The sequence below is a fragment of the Arachis duranensis genome, chromosome 4 (genome assembly GCF_000817695.3).
Source record: "Arachis duranensis cultivar V14167 chromosome 4, aradu.V14167.gnm2.J7QH, whole genome shotgun sequence".
In the NCBI taxonomy this organism is placed as follows: Eukaryota; Viridiplantae; Streptophyta; class Magnoliopsida; order Fabales; family Fabaceae; genus Arachis; species Arachis duranensis.
Genome location: NC_029775.3, coordinates 7,902,005 through 7,917,177, shown reverse-complemented (window position 1 = coordinate 7,917,177; position 15,173 = coordinate 7,902,005).

Here is a 15,173-nt window from a genome sequence, read left to right as displayed (position 1 = left end):
AACTTCTATAATAACTATCCAAACTCAAAATAACTTATTTAAAAGTTATTATTAATAAAAGTCCTTATATTTTAAGCTCCTTTTCTAAAAGAACTTATTTAAAAAGTTTAGCCAAACTGGCCCTAACCCGTTTGAAGTTGAAAAGGTAAGGAACTACTTATTTCTCGAACTCTCTCCTGTGTTGCAAGGTCCGTTGGCTTCAGCAATCCCCAAATCACTCTTTCAAATTCAGATGCTGCTTTGTGATTAATTTTGTGGTATAAACATGAGATTGCCGAGTATTTATCTCACAGGTAATTTTTCTAATTTTTGGTTAATAGGATGAAGGGAAGAAGTTTTTGCAATTTTGAATGCGGGATGTTTCAAAAATTTTTCGGATTTCAATTCATTTGAATCTTTCTCTTTTTTAAGTTTCCTCTTCATCACTCTCATAATCACTCTCTCTTCTTGGAAACCCTTGTCCTTTTTCACTCTTCTCTTTTTGTTTTTGGTTCCTCTTTCTCTCTTCTCTAATCTCATTTGATTAGAGATGGAAATTTAAATTATCATTAGAGTCTTTCTGATTTATAGGTCAGATAGAAATTATCAGCCCCTTTTTCTGCCCATTTGATTAGTGTTTTGATAAACCCCAATTAAATTTTGTTAAGAATATTTTAAACTTAAGTTCAATTTCTAATCGGTTTCGTTGAGATGATTACTACTTCTAATACTTGAATTTCATACGTTTTATATTGCTTTGTAATACATTCCATTATCATAAATTCACAATCAGCAGGACAAATTCATTTTCATTGTTGAAGGGGACTCTTCTTACAAATATTTTAGCTTATTTTACGAAATGGGAGAATAGGAGTTGAGGGCTGACAAGAAAAAATTGCGAGTAAAGTAATGATGAGAGGGGGAAGAAGAAAAGGACTGTGCTTTCTGTTATAAGTGAAAATTTCTCAAGAGTATTTGAAATATTTGCATAAATAGAATTGGTCAAATACCCTTCTGAGAAACTGTCCTAATTTAATTTTGTATTTTTGTTTGCCAAAGTTTTGAAAATAATAATTCCAAGGATGTTCATAATGATGATGAGGTAAGGGCATTGTTCATTCTGCTCTCCAACTCAAGCAATTGATACACTCATATTTTATTAATACCCATCTTTCATTTCTCTCTAATTTTTATAAATTTGATTTCAATTCTTATTTTTATGATGTTGGATGCCCTCAAAGTTGGCAGCTTTTTCTTTTTTTGCATTTTACTCGCTAACTGTTTGTAATTTTGTTTCTTTATCGGTGTGTTCAGAATTTCAGATAATGAAGGAGACATAGAGGGTTCAAGTGGGAGATATGCAAGGCACTATACCGGTTATACTTGGGCTCTTGGGACAACATTCTTTCCTTAAGTAAGTTTGAATTTAAATATTTTAAAATGATCAAAGTATTTGGTAGTCTGACGCGAGTTTAAAATCTTGCTATGGATTAATTTCACTTTTTTTGTTTAATTCTTTCCTTATTTTGATTAATACTTTGTTTTCAATGTTTTAGCTTTATATATCAAATTAGAAATTTATTTAATTTATTTATTTGTTTTTTTTAATTCAAGATATTTTTTTAATTTTTACTTTTCTTAGTTCTTTTGTATGTGCAGTCTCCTTTCTTTTACAGTATGATGATAATTCTCCCTCTTTTAGTTATTTGAGTAATATTAGGATGAATTTATGATAATTTGGTCCTTGAAATTTTTGTGTCGATTCCATATTGTGATATGTCGATTAAAGTGGATTACTTGCTAGAAGAGAATCCAAGATTCCAGAAGCTGCAACAATAGACATGCATCTACATGTATATGTCTATGTAAACATACATGCATATATTATATTGTTACTCATTTAGATCAAGTTTTTGTTTTTCACATTTTAATTACAAGTGATTTTTTTTGTTTATGTTTGCTTTAATAATCATACAACTATCTATTTTGCAAATCACTTTTTAGAAAATGTGTTACTAAAATGATGTTGCAATTGTGTCTATCATTGTTGCAGCTAGGGCTGGCAATTCATACCCTATCCGCGGGTACCTAACCCGGTCTAACTCGTTCGGGTAGGGTAGGCTACCCTACCCGCTGCGGGTAGGGTAGGGTACGGTCCGGATATGTCTGCGGGTAGGGTAGGAAACCCGTACACTAATTAGTTAATTTAGTAATTTAGAGCATTAGTTTTTTATTTTTTTATGTTATTAATACGTATAAAATTCGAAATAATTGAATTTTATATTTACTTTGAAAAAATTTGATATTTCTGCGGGTAGGGTAGGGTTTAGAATTTTAGGGTGCGGGTAGGGTTAGGGTTGAGAGATTCTCAACCCGCGGGTAGGGTAGGGTAGAGTTTTAATGAAATTTTCAACCCGCGGGTAGGGTTAGGGTAGGGTCCAAACCCTACCCTACCCTACCCATTGCCAGCCCTAGTTGCAGCTTTGTGAACCCATATGAAACAACAAAAGAAGAAGAGTACCCGATACCAAACATTTATGGCACCATTTTGAATATGTATCTAGATTTTTAGTCAGAGTGTCATTTATTACTGCTGCAATGTAATTGATGATTGAAAAAAAAAAACAGAAAAAAATAAGATCATATTTTAGTTAATTTGTAAGTTCAAGAATTATAGTATAAGAATGTAAGAAAAGTTTTTCGCAGGGTCGGTTCAATTATGTATCCTTTAAAAATGGTACAATATTCAGCCTTTTATTACAATAATTTTAAAAAAAAGTAAAACAAACACAACTAAAAATTATGAATAGATTTAGTGTCTTTTTAAAATTAAATACACATTTAAATTACAAACTAAATAAAATTGAAATTTTAAATTTAAATTTTAAATTTTATCTTAAACCATCTAATTATATTTATTTGATAGATTTTTGGATGTGTTCTAAAAATATTTTGAGTACGACTGTATTATTTTGTATGCGTAATAAACTTACGAAATAAACTAATTTTAAACATTAGCTAAAACACCAAACAATAACATTAGTAGAAAAATTAAAATGAATAAATACTAATGTTCAAATAAATAATAAAAATTTCAACTAATACTACGATAATACATGTTAGATATATTTTTATTCATAAGTTATAAAAAATTTAAATTAAATATTGATTTTAATAATTTTAAAATTGTTAATGTTCAAATAAGTAACAAATAAATCTAACTAGTGATAAAATAATAAATATTAGATGCATTTTATTAAATCAAGTATCAAAATATTAATTGTATTTTTGGTGTTTATATTTAAATGCTAGAATTTATAATTTTATATTTGTTTCAAAAATAATTTATATATAACATCATATTTTTAGATGTGTTATAATTGAAAAAAAAAATTTATGAACATACCATTTACGTATTCTTACTTAAACTTTTAAATTTTGGATGTGTTTCAAAAATAATTTATGTATAACATCATATTTTTAGATGTGTTACCATTAAAAAAATATGAACATACAATTTACATGTTTTTACTTAAATTTGTAATTTTTTGTGCATCTTTAATCAAACTAATTAAGTATGAATTACTTTATTTGAAAACGTTAATGATCAAATAAGTAACGAAAAAATTCAACTAATAAAAAAATAAAAATATTTTGTATATAACATCATACTATTAGATGTCTTATAATTAAAAGAGAAAAGGACAAATAAGTCCCTGACATTTTACCCTTTGGACATTTTTGTCCTTGACAATTGGAAAATACTTTTAAATACTTGACCTCCTTAAAAATAGGACAAATCAGTCCTTCCGTCAAAAAACCACCGTCAGAGCCAACGAAAAAGTCTGACGTGGCTCCCCTTTTGCTTACCTGGCATGACGGCTGCCAACGTGGAACGTTAGTGAGATGGAGCATTTGGAAAGTGGACAAATAAGTCCCTGGAAGCCCATAACGACGTCGTTTAGATCGCTGCCCCTTAACTGCAATGTTACTCCTTTACTTATGTACAATGTCCATTACATCAACACAGTCGAGAGAGAATAACATTAAACCCTAAGAAGACCAACGATCAAACGCAAGAAGACTCTGTTTCTCCCTCCAAAATCACTACCCAGGCTGAGAATTTTTCGGTGCGCATTCGTTGTCGAGGAAGGAGAACCATTCATTGTTGTCTGATTTGCCGTCTTCGTCACCGGAGGTAAGAATCCATTGCCCTGCTTAGTGAGTCGATTTTTAGGTTCTATGGTTATGGATGTATAAACTGTTTTGTGAAAGGATTGTCTGTGCATGGTGATAGTAGTGGCTAAAAAAGTATGTGCGTGGTTCCCGTGAGAGTGATTGAATGTTAGGGTTTAGGAAGTTCTTGGTTGTTTTATGTTTTCCGTTTCTGTTTAAGGACATTGCTGTTTGAGTGTACGCTTATTTGATCATTGATTTTTGTGTTTTTGTTTTTGAAGATGGTTGATGTGTTTGTGGTGCTAGTTTTCCACCATGGAGGTAGTTTTGTTAGAACGAGTAATGGAACCCTTATTTATCAAAATGGGAAGGTAGAGAAGTTTCCCGAAATGGACCTGAATTTTGTGAATTTTGGGGACTTGATTACACTATTCAAAGGTTTGGGGTACCAATCGTATAATGCAGTTTATTGGTATGATCCAATGAGTGCTGATGTTGAGTCGGGACTGCACATTTTGATAGGGGATGCAGGTATTAATGCCATGTGTGAGAACAAAATGAAGAATGCAAAGACGAATGAGTTTTACCTGTACTTTGACCACCCTGTTGATGAGCCTGAGATTGTGGAGGATGGTGGAAACAAAGGTAAAAGTCCTGTGTTAGAAGAGGTTCAAAGTTCATCTTCAGATGATGGGTATGAGAGTACGGAGCATGAGCCCTACTCACAGTCAGCTCCAATTGATAGTGTAAGTAAACTGATGAAGGACTAATATGTCTTATTAATTTATTGTCAGGGATCATAGTATACCTACTAAGCAACCCATACCTGATGTCACCCCAGGTCCTTCAAACCCAGTGGCAGCAACATCAGTAGCACCCCAAGTCAAGCCAGGTCCATTAACAATAAGGACACAGTTTAGGCCTCCACTCCAAGTTCCATCCGCAACCAACCAAAATGCTCCATCAAAGATGAGGCCCAAGCAAAGGATATTCAGGCCACCAGCTCCACTAAACCCCAGTCCACTCCCACCTCAAAGTCAGCCAAATTCACCTGGGCCACATCCTCCCCAAGTCATCCCAGGACCAAATGCAGCAGCTACCCAGGAGACATTACCACCAACAAGCACGACTACAACTGGCATGTTCAAATTCATCCCTAATCCACCTTCCATTGTGCCAAAGAAGTGAAAAATTGTGTGACTTTGGGCATTCTACTATGCCTTGTATTAGCTTTTAGTAAACTTGCTTTTGTATTTTGGTTGAGTTTTAAGATCTGTGATGTTGTGTTTGTGAGGCTGACTTTTGATTTGTCATGTTCAGCTTCATCTTCATCAAACTATGTACTTTAGGAGACTATATCATTTTGGAAAGCTTTAAGAAACTCTTTATGTTATCGAACATCAAGTTTCATGGATTATGTATGCTACTTTTAAGCCTAATTCTTCAGCGTTTCCTTGTGTATGTACTTATTCAAAACATAATTCGAACATACTCATATCATAACTACAGTTGCATTTAGATTACAAGATGCATAACTTGCCAAAATAGCATGATTCAATACATAAGAAAAAACTCTGCACATCCCTTTCTCTATCATGATGTCAATACTTCATCTCTTAAGCAACAGATACATAAAAAGCAACAAATACAGCACATATAATCCCAGTAATACACCAAGCTAATGGGTTCTTCTTCTTCTCTAAAGCAACAATCTTCTCTTCCAAAACAGTCATTCTATGATCTAATTCCTTTTCCTCTTCTACATCTTCAACATGTTTCCTGTCACAGATGCAACAATTGCTTCCTATTCTGGTAAGATGCTCATCGACCCAAACAAAAAATTTGCAATGACCTTTCTTTCCCTGTCAAAATTTCCAAAATCACATACTATCTGCAACCATCTCACATCAAACCAAAGCCAAAATTCCTTAACTTACCTTATAGAATGGACAACCCAAGAAGATTCTGTTAGGGTTGCTAACGGTCTTCGACATATACATTATTGCATAAACTCTACAGAAACACCTCGGGGCGACGGCGTCGTTTCCATCTCCAGCATGAAGCGCAAATGGAACTGAGCTTGAACCAGACTTCTCTTCTCTAACTCCACTTACGCTTCTTCTTGAGGTTGATGATGCCCCCTTCGTAGCCATTGTTAACATACATGGAACTCTTCTCCTCACCACCAGCCACTAGCCACTAGCCACCAGCCTGAGCGAAGAACCCAAACAAATTTTAAGATTAGGGCAGCGATCTAAACGACGTCGTTATGGGCTTCCAGGGACTTATTTGTCCACTTTCCAAATGCTCCATCTCACTAACGTGCCACGTTGGCAGCCGTCATGCCAGGTAAGCAGAAGAGGAGCCACGTCAGACTTTTCCGTTGGGTCTGACGGTGGCTTTTTATGGAGGGATTGATTCGTCCTATTTTTAAAGAGGTCAGGAATTTAAAAGTATTTTCCAATTGTCAGGGACAAAAATGTCCAAAAGGTAAAAGGTCAGGGACTTATTTGTCCTTTTCTCTAATTAAAAAATAAAAATACATTTTTTATGATTATACCAGCTACATCTTTTTTGTCAACTCTAGATTTTTTCTTTGCTTCTTTACTCACACTAATTGAGTACAAAATAATTTATTTGTAACAATTTTATTGATAAAATCAAATAAAATCAAATTTGTTCCAATTAAATAAGACTGGAATTTTCATGTTTATTTTTAAATATAATTAAAAATGATGAACATGATATTTCATAACATTAATTAAGCACAGATATGTAAAGTGCTGATACTTTTTATCAACGAAGACTAGAGGGTGCTTCAGCTGGAAGGTGGTGATACCTTTTACCGATGAAAATGAGAGGGGGCTTTAGCTGAAAGGTTCCTGTTTCGTTTGAAATTCACTAATACAGTGTAAATATTACGTAAAAAAAGAATAACAAATCATATTTGTTATGTGAAGTTACGTAAAGAAGCAAAATTCTAATAACTAATTATAAAGTGGGAGAGAAGTTAGGAAATTTTTTATTTTTAATATTTAAATTAAATTCATTTATAGATATGTATCTAAAAAAAGGATATGTTTTAATAAAAAATTAATTAAATATTGTTAAGATTGATTAAAGGCTAATTAGTATTGTACAAGTAGTATTTTTCTAATGAAAATTTGTATGTTTTATACCTTATTTACAAGGTTATCTTGCACAAGTGTTTGCCTTTCAATATCAGTATCCTATTATCACAGATGTTAAAATTTGGGTATGTTTTTCTTATTTAGTGCAAAAATATTCACTTATATTTTGGAGTATTTATGATTTTTTTGAGGTTGTACAAAATTACAAAATGTATGATAACGAAGGAAATGAAGTAAATTAAGCATTTTAGGAATTTCAAGCATAACTATTAGATATCACATGATGAATATACAATTTTAGGAAGAAAAAAAATGATGGGAGTATGTCAATATGTGTGTTTGATAGTGTGTTTCAATATGTCTAAATAATTTTAAAATATAATAAAGAAAACCAATAACCCAAATGCTCTCTAGTTAACTTAAATTTAACTCACAAGTTTGGGACTTCTTTCTAAATAAGTATCTATGTTGAATGTATTAATTTTAGTGCTAAGTGCATGTTCTAACTAGCTATATATCTTAATATATTAATGTCTTAAATTTGTGGACTCGAGTTCTGATTTTTAAATGAAAAATTGCGCTCAAATTTTGTTGTTCAAATCCTGATTTCAAAAAAGATCATATTCAAATTGTGTACTTTTATAGCTGATAATATGAATATGAAATACAGCTGAATTTGAGTATAACTTAGTGATAAATATGGTAAAATGCATTGTGTTTTTAACTATTTAATATTGAGTTACATGTGCTGTACTAAATCGTTTACAATTGTATTTGAAGTTGATAAATGGTAAAATATACCATGTCTTTTCTTTCTTCTCTTTAATGTTGAGTTTTTTTAGAAGAAAAGACATTTTCGTCCATGACCATTGAAAAATACTTTTAAATCTCTGACGTCCTTAAGGTAGCGTTTGTTTTTGGAGACAGGATACAGAGACATGAACAATACATGTTTAAAAAGCATTTGGAAGCAGAGACATGGATACTGAACACATTATCTCCGAGACAGTTTTTATACTTTTGTGTCCACTCTTTTATGAAGGACAATATGGACATTGAATTTAAAAGATTGGACACGGACTTTCTTTTATAAATTTTGTTTTCCTTTTTGTCTATAGATATTTTTATTATTCTATTATTAGCCCTTTTTATTTTTCCTATTGTGTTGTTTTCAAAGAGGTACTTTCTTCTTTTATTACCCGCAACCTCTTAATTGAGTATGGGAAGACTATGCCATTTGAGCTATTACTCATTGCTTCCTTATCATCGTTCTTACTTCAATACCATTTTAACATTGTATTATATTATTTGATTTGTAATAAAAATACTAACAAAATAATTAATCTTAAAATTTTTAAAAGATAAATATTATCAAAGATAAAATTGATATTTTAAAATGCTAAAAAATAATTTATAAGTTGTAATTCATTTTATATAATTTAAAGAAAAATCAGTTTTTAGATAAAAAAATTAATTTTCTAAATAAAAATAGATTTTCATGAATTATATTTTTTAAATTTTATTTTAATATAAATATTATTATATATTTTTTTATTAAAAGTTTTGGCCTCTTCAAACATTTTTTTTTTCAAGTTCTGTTTGTACTCCTACATACTCTCATTCTCTATTAAATTAGTTTGTACTTGATATAAAAAATTTGGAATCACTCAATCACATGGCTATTTTAGTTATTTCATATAATATTTTAGTCTTGTTCATGTGTATTCAAACATAATACTGGACATTACGTTAGTATCTTGTACATCGTATCCAAACACAATATACAAAGCATAATTTTTAGTGTTTTCGTCTTATTGTCTTTGTCTCAGTGTCATGTTCTGTCCTGTCTCTAAAAACAAACGCAGCCTAAAAGTCGGACAGATCAGTCCTCCGTCCAAATGCCTCTGTTAGACCCAACGGAAAAAGCTGACGTGGCTCCTGTAATGCTTGTCACGCGTACGCGTGTGCGTCATATGACAAACTTCCCACTCACGCGTACTTTGCATATTTTTTATCCCTGGAGTTTACTAAAAGTTTCAAAAATACCTCTAAGTTTTAATTTGTTTCAATTTTATCCTTAATATTTTCGATTTGCATCAATTTTATCCTTATCTTCAAATTTTTTGGTCAAACTATGGTCAACATTCATTTTTTTCCAATAATAAGCCTCAAACCTTATTCTCTTTCATCATCATCAAGAACCACAACTACCCAACACCCGCGCTGCCGTTTGCGCCCCAACTCCGGCCACTGCAAGTGATGTATATCAAATCCTCCTTCTCTCTTCCATAGAGAAGATTCCATTACAAGACCCACCATTTCACCACCGATCCTTGACCACGGCTCTAACCAATAAGAACTATGAAGCACTTGAAATCGAATCCATCAATATTTAAGAAGAAGAAACAAATAAAAAATGGGCAACGACAACATCAACAACAACAAAACACAATCACAACAGCAACTCCATGCAACAACAGATCAAAACTCCATAACAAACAATAGGTACATGTCTCTTTTGATTCTCAATTACTTTCTCCTCTTTGTAGGTACCGTATCTTCAAATATGCTCTCAAAGATTTCAACAAAAAAATTCTACCTTTATCGATCTTCGACAGAATCAATAATCTTCTCTTTTCATGGGGCGTTTCATATCTTTCAGTTTGCAAGTTTTGAAGGTAAAGTCTCATGAAAGTTGTTGGAGTCAAGGCAGAGATGCTCAAGCTTCTTTAGAGCTCCGATGGTGACCGAAATCCCACCGAAAATGTCATTATAGGACAAGTTGATGAGCTGACGTTAAGATTTGGAGAAGTTTATTGGAATGTCACCGGAGAATGTCGCTGGAGAGGAGGTTGTGAGCGAGGTTGAGTAGCTGGAGATTGGCGAGGTTGAGTCCTTAGAGGTTGGTGAGGTTGAGGAGCGGTGAAGGAAGGTGGTTGGAGAGGGAGTTGTTTTGAAGGTAGACTACAAGACGAAGGAGACCGTCGGAGAGAGAGCGAGGGATGGGGCTGTTGTTGAGTGAGTTTGGGGATAATGATGAAAGAGAATAGGGTTTGGAGGGTGTTATTGAAAAAAAATAATGTTGACCATAGTTTGACCAAAAAATTTGAAGAAAAGGATAAATTTGATACAAATCGAAAACATTAAGGATAAAATTAAAACAAATTAAAATTTAGGGATATTTTTGAAACTTTTAGTAAACTTCAGGGATAAAAAATATACTTTATCCTAAAAATTAAATATTTATCTTGACAATGATGGAAATAAATCTAAAAGTTTTTTATGATATTTTTATATAGATATTTTTAGTACTCTTAGCACTCTTTTTTAGTACGCTATAATTTTACTATTATTATTCTATACAAAAAAATAATAGGTAAAAAATGTATATAAACAAAATAAAAATAAGAATTCCATAAAGAATAATAATATCCATGAGAGAGTACTAGAGAAAAAATATTATAAAAAAAGCAACAAATTAATCATATGAATAATGGAGGACAAAATTGGGAGATAGAAAATAAATTTCAATTTAACGTGAAAATATAAATGCACAAGCTATCATTTTTAGCTTTGGCTAAACTTGGGTTGAAGAACAGAATCATGTTTACGTTCAGAAGAAGAAAAAATAGCCAAACTAAAAAGTGAAACTTTCAAAATAACTAAACCTACGTTTGATGCTTCAAACGCTAAGCCAAAAAAGACGTACTCCGTACTCAGAGAGAATGAGAGAAGGAGAGAGCGGAAGAGAGCGTTTGAGGGTGAAACACGGTAAGAAAGATGGCCATGCCATCCAAAGAGATAGGGGGGAGAGCGTGGGAGGGTTTGTATTCAGTGTGAAGGAGGGATCAAGTAAGGGCGACCTTAGTTCTATGGTGACTTCCAAGATTTCTTTCCATGATAAGGTTATTGGTTCTACGGTAGCCACAGGAATAAACCGAGCTGAAGCTCTAGATGAGGATTCCATGGCAGTGGTCACTAGAAACATCCTTTCAGAACCATACAAGGAAGCAATTGTGATTAAGGTTCTTGGAAAAAACCTTAGTTACACTGCCATGTTTCACAAACTGAAAGGGATATGGAGGATCACCGGTGGATATGAAATCTTGGATGTAGGTTTTGGGTACTTCCTCGTTAAATTTGATCACATGGACGATCGAGAGAAGGTTTTACTAGGGGGCCATGGATGATCTTCGGTCACTATATTGCAGTCAAGCCATGGATACCGGATTTTAAACCTTGTGAGGACACTTTCGGGGAGACTATGGTTTGGATTCGAATCTCTGGTTTGAGCATATGGTACTATCAAGATAAAGCTATGATGAGAATTGCTTCTGCTGTGGGGAGACCAGTCAAGGTGGATTTGGCTATTAAGTTGGCAAAACGGGAAAAATTTGCTCGGGCTTGCGTGCAAATTAATCTTGGTTTGCTGGTGGTCCGGAGTGTGATTGTCGATGAGTTTGAATATAAGGTGAAGTATGAATGCTTACACCTTATTTGTGACAAGTGCAATTATTTCGGGCATCCAGCAACTGACTATAGAATGATCCCGATAGAGTCAGAAAAGGTGGATCGAAAGGAAACATCAGTGACCGAGACAGCAGCCGGGGTGGTACAGCCACTAGAAGCCTCAAAGGAAAATTTTTTTGAATTTGGATGCAATCCCAAAGATTCCGTGATAGTTACAGAAATTGGGGAGGAATTAGGTGATACGTTGCATGGGAAGGAAGTGGGGTTCCAGCATTTGAAAAATGAGGCTGGCTGGACCAAAGTCAGCGGGAAAAGGAGAAGAAAATTGAGCCAATCAAACAAAGCCCAACAAACCTCTAAAGATAAAGTGCCGGTGCGTTCAAATAAAAAATTGGACCAGAACCGTGACTTTGGGCTACGTATGAGAGGAGCCGAATCAGGGGTGAAGACCGGGTCGGTTGGCGGATCTAAAGCACGCATGGCATTTTCCAAACAGTAAGGAGTGAAGGGCAAAGCTTTCTCCGTCGCGGTGCCAACTTTTACTGCCATTATCAAAAATGGACACAAGAGGTTATGCCCTTCTTCTTTGCATAATTCGCCATTGACTCCAGACTGCCTTGGCGACACTAGCAAGTAGCAAATCGGCGAATTGGAAGGGTTGTCAGTGGAAGGACACAGACAAACCGGGCAACAACTGGATAAGGACAAGCAAGTCTCAGGGAGATATGATGGTGGATCTTCATCATCTCGTTAGGGACTTTGGCTGAGGTTGGTCCTTTTTACAATACAATTGTTTTATGGATTTTTTAGATTTAAGCTTTCTATTTTGAAATATTAGAGGGGCCTCTAATAAATTGGCCCGGGTTCATAGTAAGGAGTTAGTGAATAAATTTCGCCCTACTTTTTTCATTCTATTTGAAACCCATATTGCTTTCGAGAGGATGAAATCTTTTTGGAATAATCTAGGTTACCAGGGTGTTGGTATTGTTGAGGCTAATGGTCATAGTGGTGGTATCTGGGTTCTATGTTCTAATTCAAATATTTCTGTGAGAGTATTGGTTGTAGTTGATCAATGTATCCGTTTTGAAATCACTATGGGCAATACATCTAGTTACTGCAGTACGGTGTATGCTAATTCGCATATACATCAGCGTAAAGAACTGTGAGGTGACTTGACAAGGATTGCTAATATGATCCACGGACCTTGGATTGTGTTAGGGGATTTTAATGATGTTCTATTGCAGAGTGAAGTTAGAGGGGGTCAGTTTAGACTTGCCAGAGCAGAACAATTTGCAGAAACATTGGAGGATTGTGGGCTGTTTGATATGGGGGCTATTGGGAGAAGATTCACTTGGTACAGGAAGGTGAAAGGTGGGGTGTAGGTGGCTAAGAAGCTTGATAGAGCAGTCATCAACCAGGACTGGCAAATAACGTTTCCGGAGGCTTATACTGAGGTGCTGGCGCGCCTTCACTCTGATCATTGCCCGTTGTTCACTAGGTGCAAGATGACAAAGAGGGCTACCAAGGGCCATCGTCCGTTCAGATTCCAGGCTGCGTAGATGACTCATCCTCTTTTTAGGAATGTTGTTGATACAGCTTGGAATAGAGGAGCTCCGGATGTAGTAATGTTTGTTGGAGGTTCAAAAAGATGCAACTAGCTTCATTAAAAAAGTTTTTGGCAATATTTTTGTTAAGAAAAGGGAGTTGGAGAGGCTTTTGAATGACGTTCAGATTACTCTAGAGAGTCGGGAGGATCAATAGCTTAGGATCAAACAGAAAGTTTTGCATCAAGAACTGAATGCTGTCCTTCTTCAAGAAGAGTTGTTGTGGTATCAAAAATCTATAGAACAATGGGTGAGATGTGGAGACAGAAATACAAAATTTTTTTCATCTGCAGACAGTTATTAGGAGAAAGAAGAACAAAATTCATGGGTTATTTTTGGAGGATGGGTCTTGGGCCACAGAGACTACGACTCTGGAAATGGCGGCAAATTCTTTCTTTCAAAAACTCTTTTCTACAAGGGAGGATATTGACTTGGACGCCATGGGGCATTTTCCTTGCCCGTCTCTTAGTACTGAGGCTTGTCAAAAGTTAGTTGAACTGGTGACGTCTGAAGAGGTTAAAAGAGCTGTGATGACCATGAGTTCGTTTAAAGCCCCAAGGCCATATGGATTTCAAGCAATTTTCTACAAAGAGTTCTGGGACTCTCTTAGCAACGATGTGTGTGGACTGGTCAAGCGAGCCTTTGAGGGTGAGCCAATGAATGCAGCTATTTTCGATACTCTCATTGTTCTAATTCCTAAAGTGGAAGTTCCCTCTTCCTTACGGGAGTTTCGGCCTATTAGCTTATGTAATATAATTTATAAAATTGTCACAAATGTTCTAGTTAACAGGTTCAGACCTTTCCTGTCAGAGATCATTGGTCCTTTGCAAGGAGGGTTCATTCCAGGAAAAGGAACCACAAAGAATATCATCATTGCTCAGGAGATTATGCACTTCAGGAGGAACACCAAGGCTCGAAAAGGGACCATGGCGTTCAAGATTGATTTGAAAAAAGCTTATGACAGGGTAGACTGGCATTTTTTGGAAGCTACTTTGGTCCAGTTTGGGTTTCCAAAGGCTATCATTAATCTTATATTGAATTGTGTGACTTCCTCTTCGTTGGCAATTTTGTGGAATGGGAACATGCTCCAAAATTTCAATCCAAAGATAGGGTTGAGGCAAGGAGATCCTATGTCTCCTTATCTATTTGTACTCTGTATGGAAATGCTTGCCTGCTTTATCTCTCATAGAGTTTCCCAAGGTTTGTGGAACCCAGTAGCGGTTTCTAGGAACGGACCACGCCTCTCTCATTTGATGTTTGCAAATGATCTTTTACTTTTTCGTAAGGCATCGAAAGCTCAAGTAATAGAGGTCATGCATTGCCTAGACTTATTTTCTAGAGCGTCAGATTTGAAGGTAAATCTTCATAAGTCAAAGGCCCAGTGCTCCAAGAGGGTGCCAGAGAGGAGAAAAGAGGTTCTCTCATCAGGGGTCTCTAACATCCGGTTCTGCAATGATTTGGGTAAATACCTGAGAATTAACATCGGTCATGCCAGAGCTTCCAGGAGGATGGCTTAGGAGGTTAATGAAAAAATTTTGAGGAAGCTCTCCAGTTGGAAAGGATACCTGCTGAATAAGGCAGGGAGGTTTTGTCTTGTTAAATCGGTTATGGCCTCTATCCCGGTTTATGAAATACAAATTTCTCTTCTCCTGAAGTATGCATGTAATAAAATTAATTCCTTGATGAGACAGTTCTTGTGGAAAGGCCAAGCGACTGGCAAAGGGCTGCCTCTGATCAGGTGGGAAGTCGCCATAACTCCTAAAAGGGTAGGAGAATTAGGTATTAGGGATACTTCCTGTGCTAACATGGCGAT